This window comes from Globicephala melas, chromosome 10, assembly GCF_963455315.2.
Source record: "Globicephala melas chromosome 10, mGloMel1.2, whole genome shotgun sequence".
NCBI lineage: Eukaryota > Metazoa > Chordata > Mammalia > Artiodactyla > Delphinidae > Globicephala > Globicephala melas.
The window spans coordinates 18702050-18714785 of record NC_083323.1 but is presented as its reverse complement, the minus strand read 5'-3'; the positions used below and the strand labels follow the sequence as shown (position 1 = coordinate 18714785).

Sequence of the window (12736 nt, the reverse complement as noted above, 5' to 3'; positions counted from 1 at the left end):
ACCCCCGCCTGGACCGCTCGGAGGGGAGGGGCAGGGGGAGCGGGCCGGGGAGGGTGTGGCTGGTGACGGGAGTACGGACTTGGCTTGCCCGCCTTGGATGGAGGAAGGCCAACAAGAGAACGCAGGGCCAAATGTGCCCTGGCGATTAGACAGGTTCGGCACTTCTGGGACTCTCAGAAGCCTGGGCACGGGTTCTCTGCGATCGGTGTAAACCTGTGACAGCCGGATGATAACCTTTATAAGAAACAGAGCCAAGATCTTAACTGAGATGGGGGAGGGGGGATTCCTTTCTATGTTACCACTAAGGAAACTGCCTTTTTTGTGCTCTGACTTCAGAACATCACATATAGGTGATGTTGTGAACGCTGGGCACAGTGGCTAAGGAGCAAAGAGAATAATAAGATAAACGACCTGGATTGAAATGCAGCCATGTGTCCCGGAGCTGTTTACATCACTGCTGGGAGCACCCAGAAGAGGACGCAAGCTCAGTCTTGCCAGGATGTTTTAAGAATGTGGATAAGAGAAAGAATGAGGTGATGCATTTAACACTTAGTACAGTTCATGCCATATAGTTAAACACTCCATAACTAGAAGTTATTGCTTAAAAGTATGCAACAACAAATGCTTACTGCGGACCCCTCTGTTGCATGCCAGGTGGTGCTGGGGATACAGCAGTGAATTAAGTGGAGGACCCTGCCTCCTGCCCACACCCGTGCTGTCATTCTGGGAGGGAGACAGAAAACAAACAAATAAATAAGTTTAGGCAGAGCTAAGCCTTCTGAAGAAAATAAAATAGGGAGATGGGCTAGTAGGCGGGAAAATGTCATTCACCTCTGTTTTTTCAGACCCAGGAACTGAGACGAGGCATTCATTGCCACCAGGCAAAACAAAATATAAAAGAGCACCGCAGAGTCAGAAGTTCAAAAAGGATGTGAAAAAATCAAGGGCATCAAGACCTTGAGTGCCTGCCTAATATTTAGCCAGGAGAGGGCAATGGGCTAAGAGAAAACAAGCCAATAATAGAGGTTGCTAGAAATCCGCCCCCTCCCCTCCCATAATCCTTTGACGGAATGACCAAGCACCTTCCAAAAGAGAAAAAAAATCTCAGATTCAGGATTCAAAACAAACAGATGAACTCCTGATTCCACCACTGATTAACTTTGGTCAAGTCCATGCCTCAGTTTCTTTGTCTTTAAAATGGGGCTTTAAGGGTTGCTGTTTAGGATTCTTTGAGCCTGTATGATGTGCCAGGCTTTCTACTGGCTGCTAAGAAGACAGATATACGTTAAGTGTAATTTCTGTCCAAAAGAAGTCCTTGGGTGTGTGATTAATATTCTCTATGGTAAGTTGGAAGATCAGTGTTTTTGAACATGGAAGGGCAAGACCTTGACTTCCACCCTCAGGAGAATCGGTATCCTTTATCTGACTCCAGTGGTTTTCTAGTGTGGTAGACATGAAATGAAGAGTTTTACTGCACCCTAGGATTGCCTTGCAAACATCACGTCATCCCTTGATGTTGCTGGCATACTAAGGAGAGCAATGAATGTGACAGCGCCTGTTGTATTGCCATATAACAGGCATGCAATGAATGAAAACAGCAGTAACAGCTACTTACTTACATGCACATTGTATGTTAGACACTGCCAAGCTCTCCCCATGCATGATTTCATTTCTTCCCTCATAAACTTGAACCGTGCACCCCCACTTTATAAATAAGGAAACTGAGACACAGAAAGTTTAGATAAGTAGTTCGAAGTCAAACTACATTTCACCCAATTCCAAGACACTGGCTCATAAATACTCTTCCTTCCCTTTTTAAAATAAGACCAACACTGACTTTTAGGACAACAAAATAATAGCACACTTCTCTTTTCTTTTCACACCTACTAAAAATGGAATTCTTAATTTCCTCTCACATAAAAATGCCCCGGATCTGTGTTGGGAGGAGAGCACAACTAGTTGTCTGCTACTTCAGAGAAAATCACTTAATAGCTTCTTTTAAAAATTATTCTGGCAAAAAGGGAAAACATATCCATGAAATAAGATAAAAACTCACTTAAGATGAGATTGATGGTGACATGAATTTTGTAGATGATTTTCAAACTATCATTTTAATTGGGATGGAATATAATGTGTTGCTGTATGAACAAGGGCAGTGCTGAGTCCTAAGAAAATTGATGTAGAAGGAACATTCAAGAATTCAGCCTATAGACCACTGAGATATTGTGAATGGCCAGAAAGGGGTGGGCACCATGTCGCAAGATGTGCAGTTGTGTACCTGGTAAACTTAGGGCTGACCTTCATTGATTTGGAAGTTGAAGATTTCCCAATCACTGCATGTTATCAATCGCTTTTCATTTAACCTCACAGGTAGAGAAGTAAGTTAATCATAACCTCTGAGTTCATGGCCAAAAATCAAAGCTTCCAAGGCCCCTCTCTTGTTTTATTTATTCATTCTCTTTTATCTTCATTCCCCACTCCCATTCCCTTACCCCAGAGGCCACATCCTTAACATGTTTTAATATTTAGCCATGGGTTTGTTAAATGCAGGGAAATATTGGAGTGTGTACGTATTTTTCATGGATATGAGTGATGTTGTAGTATAGATTTACTATGGTATATACATGTACTATAGATCGCATGGTTTCTAACTTTTTTCTTTCAGCTATGTTCTTAGGATGTAGCCATGCTGCTGAAGGTACTGGTTCTTTGTACTTTTAACTGGAGTAGAGTATTCCACCGTGTGTATCCACCACATTTGATTTCTCCATTCCCCAGTGATGGACACCTAGGCTATCTCTAATTTTCCACCACCCCAAACAATACTGCAGTAAGCAACCTCATCCTTGTCCGCTTATATACCTGTGTGAGAATTTTTCTGGGATAGAAGGGTAGGGTCCTGAATCATGGGGAACGTGCGTTCTTAATTTCACAAAGTACTGCCAGACTGCCCCTTTGAACAGCTTGTACTAGTCCACACTCCCACAAGTAGGGCAAAAGAGTTCCTGTTGCTGGGTATCCTCAGGATTTGGCTTTTTCCAAGTGTCTGATTCTTTGCCAGTCTACTCAGTGAGAAAACGTATGTTCTTGCTGTTTTTAATTTGCATCCCTCCTCTAACGAATGAGTTTGAGTACCTCTTTCTACACCATGCCACATAAGATTTCCCATACTTTCAATAGTTCATTATCAAATACTTTGCCTATTTTTATGTTGGGTTTCCTGGTTTTTGTCTTGATTTGCAGGAATAATTTGTATGGTCTAGATATTACCCTCATGCCTTTCTCAAGTCACAAAGATACCATCTCCCAATCTATCACTCTCAGTTAACTGTCAGCTGATGTCTTTCCTTGAGAAAAAATATAATTCAGATGTAATAAAAATCCATCTTAAAATAATGTTGTGGTTTGTGCTATTGGGGTCTTTTTTAAGAAGTCCTTCCTCATCCCTAAGTTGCTAAGACATTCTCTTCTTTCTTCTGTCATCCTTAGAGTTTTCTCTTTCACAGTCAGATCTTTAATCTTTCTGTATCTCTTGTATATGGGATATCGTAATCACCCAGTTGTTTTTTCTTCTCCCTCCATATCATGAGTCAGTTTTTCAATAACATGGGCAAAGACTTTTCCCCAATTTTTAGGTCAGAATTTTCTGAGTTGAGATGAAATTGCCATTTATACCTGAGTCTTTCTCTAAAGCTTAATTTTATTCCATTGGTTTATTGCATTATGTCTCCTCTTGCGTCCATATCATACTGCATTTATTATTACAATATGGTTTGGTAGTATATCTTAATATCTGGTTGTCAAGTCTCCCTTCTTGACTGTATTTTTTCCCAAAGTTTATTTGTCTATTAATGCACACTTATTCTTCCATATTTCAGCTGAGACATTAATTGCTTTAACTCTGAATGTATTGGCTAAGCTAGGGACACTTGTGCTAAACAGGAGTAGTCAAGAGTAGACATACATGCTAGGTCCCAATTTGTTATGAATGCAGCCAAAGTTTCTCCATCAATATTATGCTAAATGTATGTTTTTGATGTTATAACTATCATCAGGTTTATGAACCCCTCTCTGCCCCCTGTGTGCTGAGGCTTATTTTTATCATAAAGCAATGAATTTAGCAAATGCTTTTTCTACATCTACTGAGAAAATTATGTGACGTATTCCTTTTAGTCTATTAATGTGATGAATCACATTGGTAGATTTTTTTAGATGTTAAACTCTTCTTACAAACTAGGATAAACCTTCCTTAATTATGATATATTAATTTTTATTACACTATTAGATATGGTTATCTTATGTTTTATGTAAGATTTTCCCATCTCTGTTTATTAGTGAAATGAAACTGCAATTTTATTACTTGTACCATCGTCACCCTATTTTGACATCAAGATTACTCTAGCCTTACACGAGGAGTTGTACAGCTTTCCCTGTTTTTATAATTTCTGGAACAACCTATAAGATAGAAATTATTTGTTTCATGAAGATTTGGTAGGGTAGGACCTCTTGTAAATATACTGGACCTGAAAGTTTGGGAGGCAGGAAAAGTAATGGATTATAGTTCAACTTATTTAACTATTATTGGCATATTTATGTTTTCTGTTTTTTCTCATTTTATATTTTTTTCAGAAATTAATTCAGTCTGTCAAGGTCTCAACGAAACTAACATATTATTGTTCAAAACATTCTTTTCTTATTTTGTGAAGTTCTATTGTGTCTACATTTATTTTTCCTGTTTCATTTTGTATTTTGTTTATTTGAATCTTCTCTTATCCTGCCAGATATTTGTCCAATGTGAGTCAGCATTACATAAGACTGCTTCTCTTTATTTTTTGTGTTGTCATTTATTTCATTGTTTCTCCCCACTTTTCTTTATTATGCCTTTGTTTGAGCTTGTTTTGTTGTTCTTTTCCCAACTTCTTGAGTTGAACACTTATTTGTTTTTTTCTTCTTTTTTTCCTGATAAATGCATTTAAAATGAAATGTTTCTAAGTACTGCTTTGGCTGTGTCTCATTAATTTGACACAGTCAGTGTTTTTTTACTATTGTTTGGTTCTAAATTTTGAATATAATTTTCTCAATAATCCAAGGGTTATTAGTAATCTACTATTTAATTCAAGGTACTTGAGATATTTTTAACTTTCATTTCTTAATTTTTAACTGAATTACATCATGGTTAAAGAGCCCAGTCTTTATGCTTGTGATTTTTTGGAGTTTATTGAAGCTTTCTTGGTGGCCAAGCACATGTGGTCAATTTTTGTAAATGTTCAGGCATGCTAGAAAAGAATAGGTATTCTTTATTTCTCGGATATAGGTAGATAGATAGATATAGATATTTTAACATACTCATTTCAGAAGTTAATAAATCAGACAAAAATGATGTAGAACACAAACAATACATTCAAACGTTTACACATAGATTATAAGTATGTATGTATACATACATATCTTGTGTTTTAATCTAATCTGATAATTCCATCTTTTTATTAGAAAGTTTAACCCATTTACATTTATTATAACAACTTTTATGGTAGGACCTACTTCTGCTATTTTATTTCATATTTTCTATTTCCTGCACTTTTTATTTCATTTCCTCCTTTTGAACCTTTCTATAGAAGAATAGATCAAGTTTTCGTCTTATGATTAAGAAGTTATCCTTTCTATTTGTTTTTCTTTGCTGATTGTTATGACCTGAAATATTTGTGTCCCCCCAAAATTTATATGTTGAAGCTTAATCCTCAATGTGATGGTATTTGGAACTGAAGACTTTGGGAGATAATTAGGTCATAAAGGTAGAGCCCTCATGAGTGGGATTAGTGCCCTTATAAGAAAAGACATGAGAGAGTTTGTTTCTTCTCTCTCTGTTCTTCACTATATGTAATATAATGAGAAGATGGCTATCTGGAAACCAGGAAGGGGGCTCTCACCAAACAGTAGATCTGCCAGCAGCTTGATCTTCGACTTCCCAGCCTCCAAAACAGTAAGGAAAAAAAAAATTTGCTGTTTTATCCACCCAGTCTATGTATGGTATATTTATTATAGCAGACCAAAACTGAGTAAGATACTGGTTATCTCTGTTATTTATTTTTTCCATTGAGATATGATTTTTAATTTCATTATTTGTGTTTGAAGAGTTACACACTCATGTGGATCAAAAATCCAAAAGTAAAAGCATAAATAGTGAAAATTCTGTCACACTCCCATATCCTTCAGGCACCTGATTCTCTTCCCCAAAGACAGCCAATGTTATTATTTTCTTCCAGACTTTTAAGCAGATATGTGTTTGTATTTGTGTGTGTACATGTATTCTTTCTCCTCCTTTCAAATAGTAGCACAATATACATGATATCTTGTCATTTTGAACTTTTAACTTAATAATATGTCTTGAAATCACCCTGTTTACTACGTATACCTTCCTCATTCTTTTTTAATCGCTCCATTGTACTTCTTTCTATGAATTATCATAATTTAATTGGTACTCTGTTAATTAACATTATTGTAGTTTCCAATCTTTTGCCATTACAAATAATGCTGTGATGAATAACTTTGTATATGTATCATTTTACACATAAGTTAGAATATGTCTGTATGAAAAAAAGACTCTAGGTAAAATTTCTGGGTCAAAGGAGTGGGACAGTTATCATTTCAATAGATATTAAAAATTATTAATTATCCTCCAGAGGGTAACCATATAATTTATCATCCAAACTGGAATTTTTTGATAGTGAAAGGAGTGCTAGTGATAATTACACTGACACAACAGATATAAATTGGAACTATCCCAGGCAAATCATTATGTGTAGTTTCCCAATCCATATGGGTTCTACCAATTTATATACTACCAGAAAAATGTGAGAGTGTCTATTTCCTATAATTTTCCAACCTAATATGAGGTTGCTTACCTCAGTATTGACAAATCTTGACAAGTAGGTTCAGATACCCAGAAAGACCAGACATCACTTGAGTAAATCAAACAAATCAGCTGGGTCAGGATTCACAGCAAAAAGGTTATCAACATTATCTAGGGAGAAGCAGGGCTATAGCCCTCACAAGTGAGTACACACACGTGGATGGTAATATCTGAGTGAATGAGAGACATATCAGACCTCATGGAAGCTTGGCACTCGCCTTCACACCAACCTGATGACCATGAGACTAAAACACGTCTGGACAGAGCCTTGCCTGGATCAAACAGAACTCATTGAATGACAAAATATTGATAATTACTGAAGCTAGGTGATAGGTAATTATTTTATTATCTCACTCTTATTGTATTTTTTGTCAATTTCCATAATAAAAACTTTTAAAAAGAGAAAAAAAAAACAGAACTCATTAACCTCATCCATACATTGCATAAGCTTATGAAGACGCTACAGCACAAAACCTAGAACCAATTCCCACTTATCAATCTCTTCACGCTAACATAAACTGCGTAAGCCAGGAACGTTTATGAATTTATTGCTGTGGGAGCAGAACAAATGTTAGATACCCAGACATGTGGCCTTTAGGCCAGCCATGAGGCCTCTTCTGCACTTAACAAATTTTAAAATCCTTGACAATCTGGAGGAAAAAGAAACTCATTATGGTTTTAATTAAAATATCTTTTATTTTGAGCATGGTTTCTATTTACTTTTCTGTGAACTATCTATACCTTGAGTTATACCCCTGCCCTTTACATTTTAAATCATCAGGCAGCACAGAGGCTTGGGCTTTATCCCAAAACCCTGCCCCCAGCCCCAGTTCCACTGCACTGTGGATGATACCTGTTCTCCATGGAAGCATCTATAGTTATAATCTGGTATTGTTGTTCTCTGGCACACACACACAAAAGAGGTCCAAATTATGGTTATTTCTTTAATGGGGAGTTTTGTATTTAGCATGAAGATTTCCCATTGGGGGATTTTAAACATGGTTCTGTGGTCTGGGTGATAACTTCTGACTTAGAGAGGTTCAGCCCACAATAAATTGTCTCTTTGGGGTCATCTCACCATGCAGCCTAGTTCAAGTAAAACATACCTTTGTCCTGTCAATGGTGGAGTCTAGCTTGCTCTCACTGTGGCCATCCATCCATGTTCAATATTCAAATAAGCTAGAGAGTTTCTTGCCTTTATACATGAATTAGGCATAGTCCCTACATCCCCCAAATTCCAGAGAACAAAGGCCAAGCTCTCTGTTACGTTCTTTTTAACCACCCTAACTTGGTGTAAGGTGAAGAGGAAAGATGTCTGGAAAGAAAGGAGAAATGTGACAGCACACTTATCAATGGAAAGAAAAAATTTCACAGCACACTAACGAATCTCTCTCTAATAAAATTCTCTATTCCGATCGTTTGTGTTGGTCTCTTAGACTCCTCTTATAAATCCTTAAAGTGAGTGATGAGTTGAAGGTTGCAAAATGGGCCTCGCCATCTCTTAGAGTGTCCTGTAAGAGTCTCAGACTCCAAAACAACAACCACAAAACCGTGACATTTAACATACCATTAGAGTAGTAGCAGAGCCTATGGGTCTCAAACAAATTCAGATGTTCCTTTAAGTGTGTAACTAGGGCCATGAATTTATGTAGAATTTAGAAAAGGAGAATGTTGGGAGGTAATTTCCCCAGCATTTCTGCATGTCTTGGACTACCTTTCCAAGGGTATTTGCACAGCAAACAGCCTTGGAAGTGGGAGATAGTATCTCCCTCTGGGTCAAAGGGCAGATTTGTTTCCTGATCAGCATAATAGATAGAGAACCTCTCCATCCCTGAAGAAATTCTATCATAATAAAATCTTTCTCCTCTCCCCAGAGAAGATTTTTGTTGTTCCAGGGTAAAGAGAATGCCTCTCTTTGGAGAGGAGAATGAGAAAGTTGCCATCAACCCTTAAATAAGACCAGAGTTTCCTAAGCTCAGTATTCCTCAGCTGTGACACAGATCCAGCGTGTGCTCAGCACCCGCCCAGATTCACTCTGCTTTGACACCCATGGACTTGAGGGACAAGGGGAGCCAATGTAAACCTGAAACATGTTGCCTGTTTTGCTCCGAGCAATTTACTGCCTGAATTCATTTGGGCTTGTTGTTTCCTTACTGGCCAATTTCTGGAAGTTTGGCATGGCCTAGTAGTTACACTGATATTTGGGAACTGCTCAACCCACTTGATGCAGAAGAAACAAGGATGGGGCATATGTGGCGAGCTGCCCCATTTTCTTTCCTTCTCTCTCAGGAAATAGAAGCTCTGAATGTTAGCTAGCCAGCCCCAAGGCCTCCCAAAATAAAAGCATTTCCCAGGCTTCCTTGCAGCTAGATGTAATTACAGGTCTAACATTTGACCAAGGAAATGCAAAGAGAAGTGGTCTGTGCAACATCTAAGAACTGTTCCTAAAGGAAGTTGCCCTTCTCCTTCTCTTTTCTCCTTTTTGCAGGTCAGAATGTAGAAATGCTCACTGGAGTTCGAGGAGCCATATTGGATCATGAGGTAAAAGTGGGAATGGGGGCCATGCTTTTCAGAGCAAAAATAGAGAAGGATCAAGATAGAAGGAGCCTGGTTCTTGACACCATGGACCATCACTCCAGCAGCCTTGGACTGCTGACTTAGACATTGACATAAGAGAAAAATTAACTTCTATTTCTACTTTGTTTATACCCATGTATAATTTTGAAATTTCTGCCACTCACAACTGAATCTACTTCCAGCAATAGAAGAGATGTGGGGATGTTCTTTAAGATGGATTTATCTGTCCAAGCACTACTCTTTCCTTATCAGAATTTAAAGAACAATGCAGTGTCTCACTGGAAAAATTTAGGATTCCCACCCTTCCACCCTGCACCCTGCACAGGCAGCTGGCTGTGAGCTTCTTCAGAACCTCACTTCTACGGTCTGCTTCTTTTTAGTCTAACTTTTCCCGCACAGACAACCCAGAAATCTGAAGATTGCTATCAATCAATGCCCACACAAACTAACAATTAATGTATGAAGAGGTTTTCATCAAAATAAAAATTAAGGCAGGCTATTCTAGGAATTCTTAGCAGAACTTAGACATTTCCTTGGGGTATAATAGAATCAGTTGGTAAACCAAATGCACTTGATCAAATTTATTAAATGTACATATATAAAATCTTAAGACTCTGGAGCCATTACTTTAGCATCCTTCTTGGCGATCAGATTGAAGTCACTGTGTTGTCATTCATACACTCATTCATTAAATAAATATTTGTTGAGTATATTCTATGTGTTGGTCACTGTTCTAGACAGTGATGAGCAGGACATTCCATGCTCTCATTGATTTCACATTCTATTAGGGGACATGACCAGTAAACAGGAAAAGAACAACAACAACAACAAAAACAAGATACACTCACTACTGATATGGCCAAGAAGAGATCAAGTCTTAAAAAGAGGTATTATAAAAGAGATAAACTGTTTTGAAAAGGCTGATTTAAGTCGGATGCACAAGGAAGACCTATTCAACAAGGTAATATTTGAAATGAGCACTGAATTATGAGACAGCGCCACTCCAGATGCAAAGATATGAGGGGAGAAGGGTCCCACTGGAGGAAACATCTGCACAAAATCTCTAATACAATGAACAGGGGAATGTTTTGAGGAACAGACAGAGGCCAGTTGTGGCTGAAGTAGAGAGGGAAGGGGAGAGAGGGAAGAGCTGAGTCTGGAGAGGTGGGCAGGACCAGTTCATGTATTTATAACCAGTGGGGTACTAAAGCCAGCTCGTGTAGTTGTGAGAGAGCTGATTCTTCAGTTCTGTGAGCCTGTTGCTAAACACGTCCCTGATTATAAACTAAATTATATAAACTTAAAATTAAATAAATTACATTTAAGACAAAGGTAATAAATCCTCAAGATTTAATTATTTCATAATTACTTTACTCAATTTTATCATCCATGCTCTTAAGGTTATTTACGCCCATTTTATCTGGGCGGTAGAAATACTACACAATAATATGCTACCACACCTCTCTTCTCAACATCATACGTACATTGATAGCTTGAAATCTGCCAAAGTGGGAATGTTTACTCCATGGAAATCAGCAAACACTACAAGTCAGGGGTGAAGTCAGTGGGTTGTTAAACATTTACCACCATCCCACCAACAATAGTGACAGCAGCAAAGCCACAAGTAGGACTGGATCGAAGTCAGATGCCTCAGAGGCAGGACAACAGTATCAGTCAGGGATTGAAGACACGTTGGGGCAGAGCGGGCTCAGCTACTGGTCAGTAGAGCTATGGCATCAAATCCAAGCAGATAAGGGTAAGATTCGGTTTAAGAAAAATCCAAGGTCAAAGCCAGGGGAAGCTGCCGCAATAGTGGGGCTCGGTAAGGGCTGGTGCTCAGCTGGTCAACGCAAGTACTGCCTCTTCCAAAAAGCACTTCCTCCAGGTGGGAGCCATCACCCCTTCTTGACTCAGATAGCATCTTGACTTTTCTTCTGTAACTAAACACATAAATTCTCTCGTTGTCTTGTTTTCACTATCTGTCTCCTCCTTCTAGATTAAGAACTCTCAGACTAGAGACCAAATCTTAGTCTTTCTAAATTTCAGGACTAAGCACGGTGTCTGGTGCATAATACTAAGTACACAATTCATATTAGTTTAATCAGAAATGTAGAAAAATATGTACAAAAATGTTCAGGTCAGAAAACTTTGGGGGGGGAGTGAAAACTTCATCAACAGGGGAAATAATTAAATTACATTTCATTCACATAGTAGCCATACAAATTATTTTTTAAATCATAAACATTTATCATACTTAAAATGCACACAATCCAACCCATGACAAATAAAAGTTAAATATAAAGTTTTGTATTCCCCATTGTGTAAATATGTCAGGAAGAATACAAAAACAAAAAAAAAGAATGAGAAAGAGGCGTTTTCTTTAGACTGTGGGATTGGGAGAGAGGTTTTTTGGTTGTCTTTGTTGTTATCTCTTCCATTTAAATGTCTATGAGGAAGGAAATTTGCAAAGAAAGAAGGTAGCTTGCCTAGAAAACTTGCCCAAAGCCATGCTGGATTTCTAATTAGACGTAAATGAGCTAGCCTTCAGCTTTATTCTTTCCATCTCATCCTCTCTGGAAAGAGAAAGGGACAAATATTTATTCTGCATTTAAATATTTATTCAGTATCAGGCATATTGCAAACGTTGTCTTACTTAATTCATTCTATTGTATAAGCCAGTGAGAGAGATTTTGAATATTCCCGTTGTACGGATGAGGAATCTGAGATATTGTGGTCTTGTAGGAGAGGAGGCAAAAGACCTGGGGTGGTGACGTTAGTCTTGAGAAAAATACTCGTCATCATTTCCTGTTTACTCTTGAGCGACAGAAGAGCTCTCTGTGGAAGGTGAGGGTGGTATACACACCCCTGTCCACTCAGAGACCCCTCTTCCCTGTAGAGCCTTGGTAGGTTTGACCATTTGAAAGCTAGGTTCTTGGTGGCTGCAGTCATTACTCATTGAGTGAGAAATTTGGGAAACACATCTACTGAGGCCCACAGCCTACCAGACCGATGGGATGCTCAGTTTCTTGGTAAAACACATGCATGATCTTAGACATAGATTCTTTTTCTAATTCTTCTGCATCTGTCTCACCAGGGGGAAGCTGGCTGAACTCTAAGGTTGAGGAGACACTTGGGGGACTAGAAGTGAGTGAGATTCATCCAGACAACCTAAAAATATGTTAAGCTTTTGCTGCAATACTGGCACTGTTTTAGATTCAAGGATGTAACTGCCTCCCTGAGTTTATGTTC

At 38.3% G+C, this 12736-nt stretch overlaps 1 protein-coding gene across 3 annotated transcripts in view; it reads right to left on the bottom strand.

The window, feature by feature from the left end:
• Positions 1 to 12736, bottom strand: part of PAH (phenylalanine hydroxylase) — a 95801-nt gene that overhangs the window by 70330 nt on the left and 12735 nt on the right. The gene's annotated exons all lie outside the window — the stretch shown is intronic.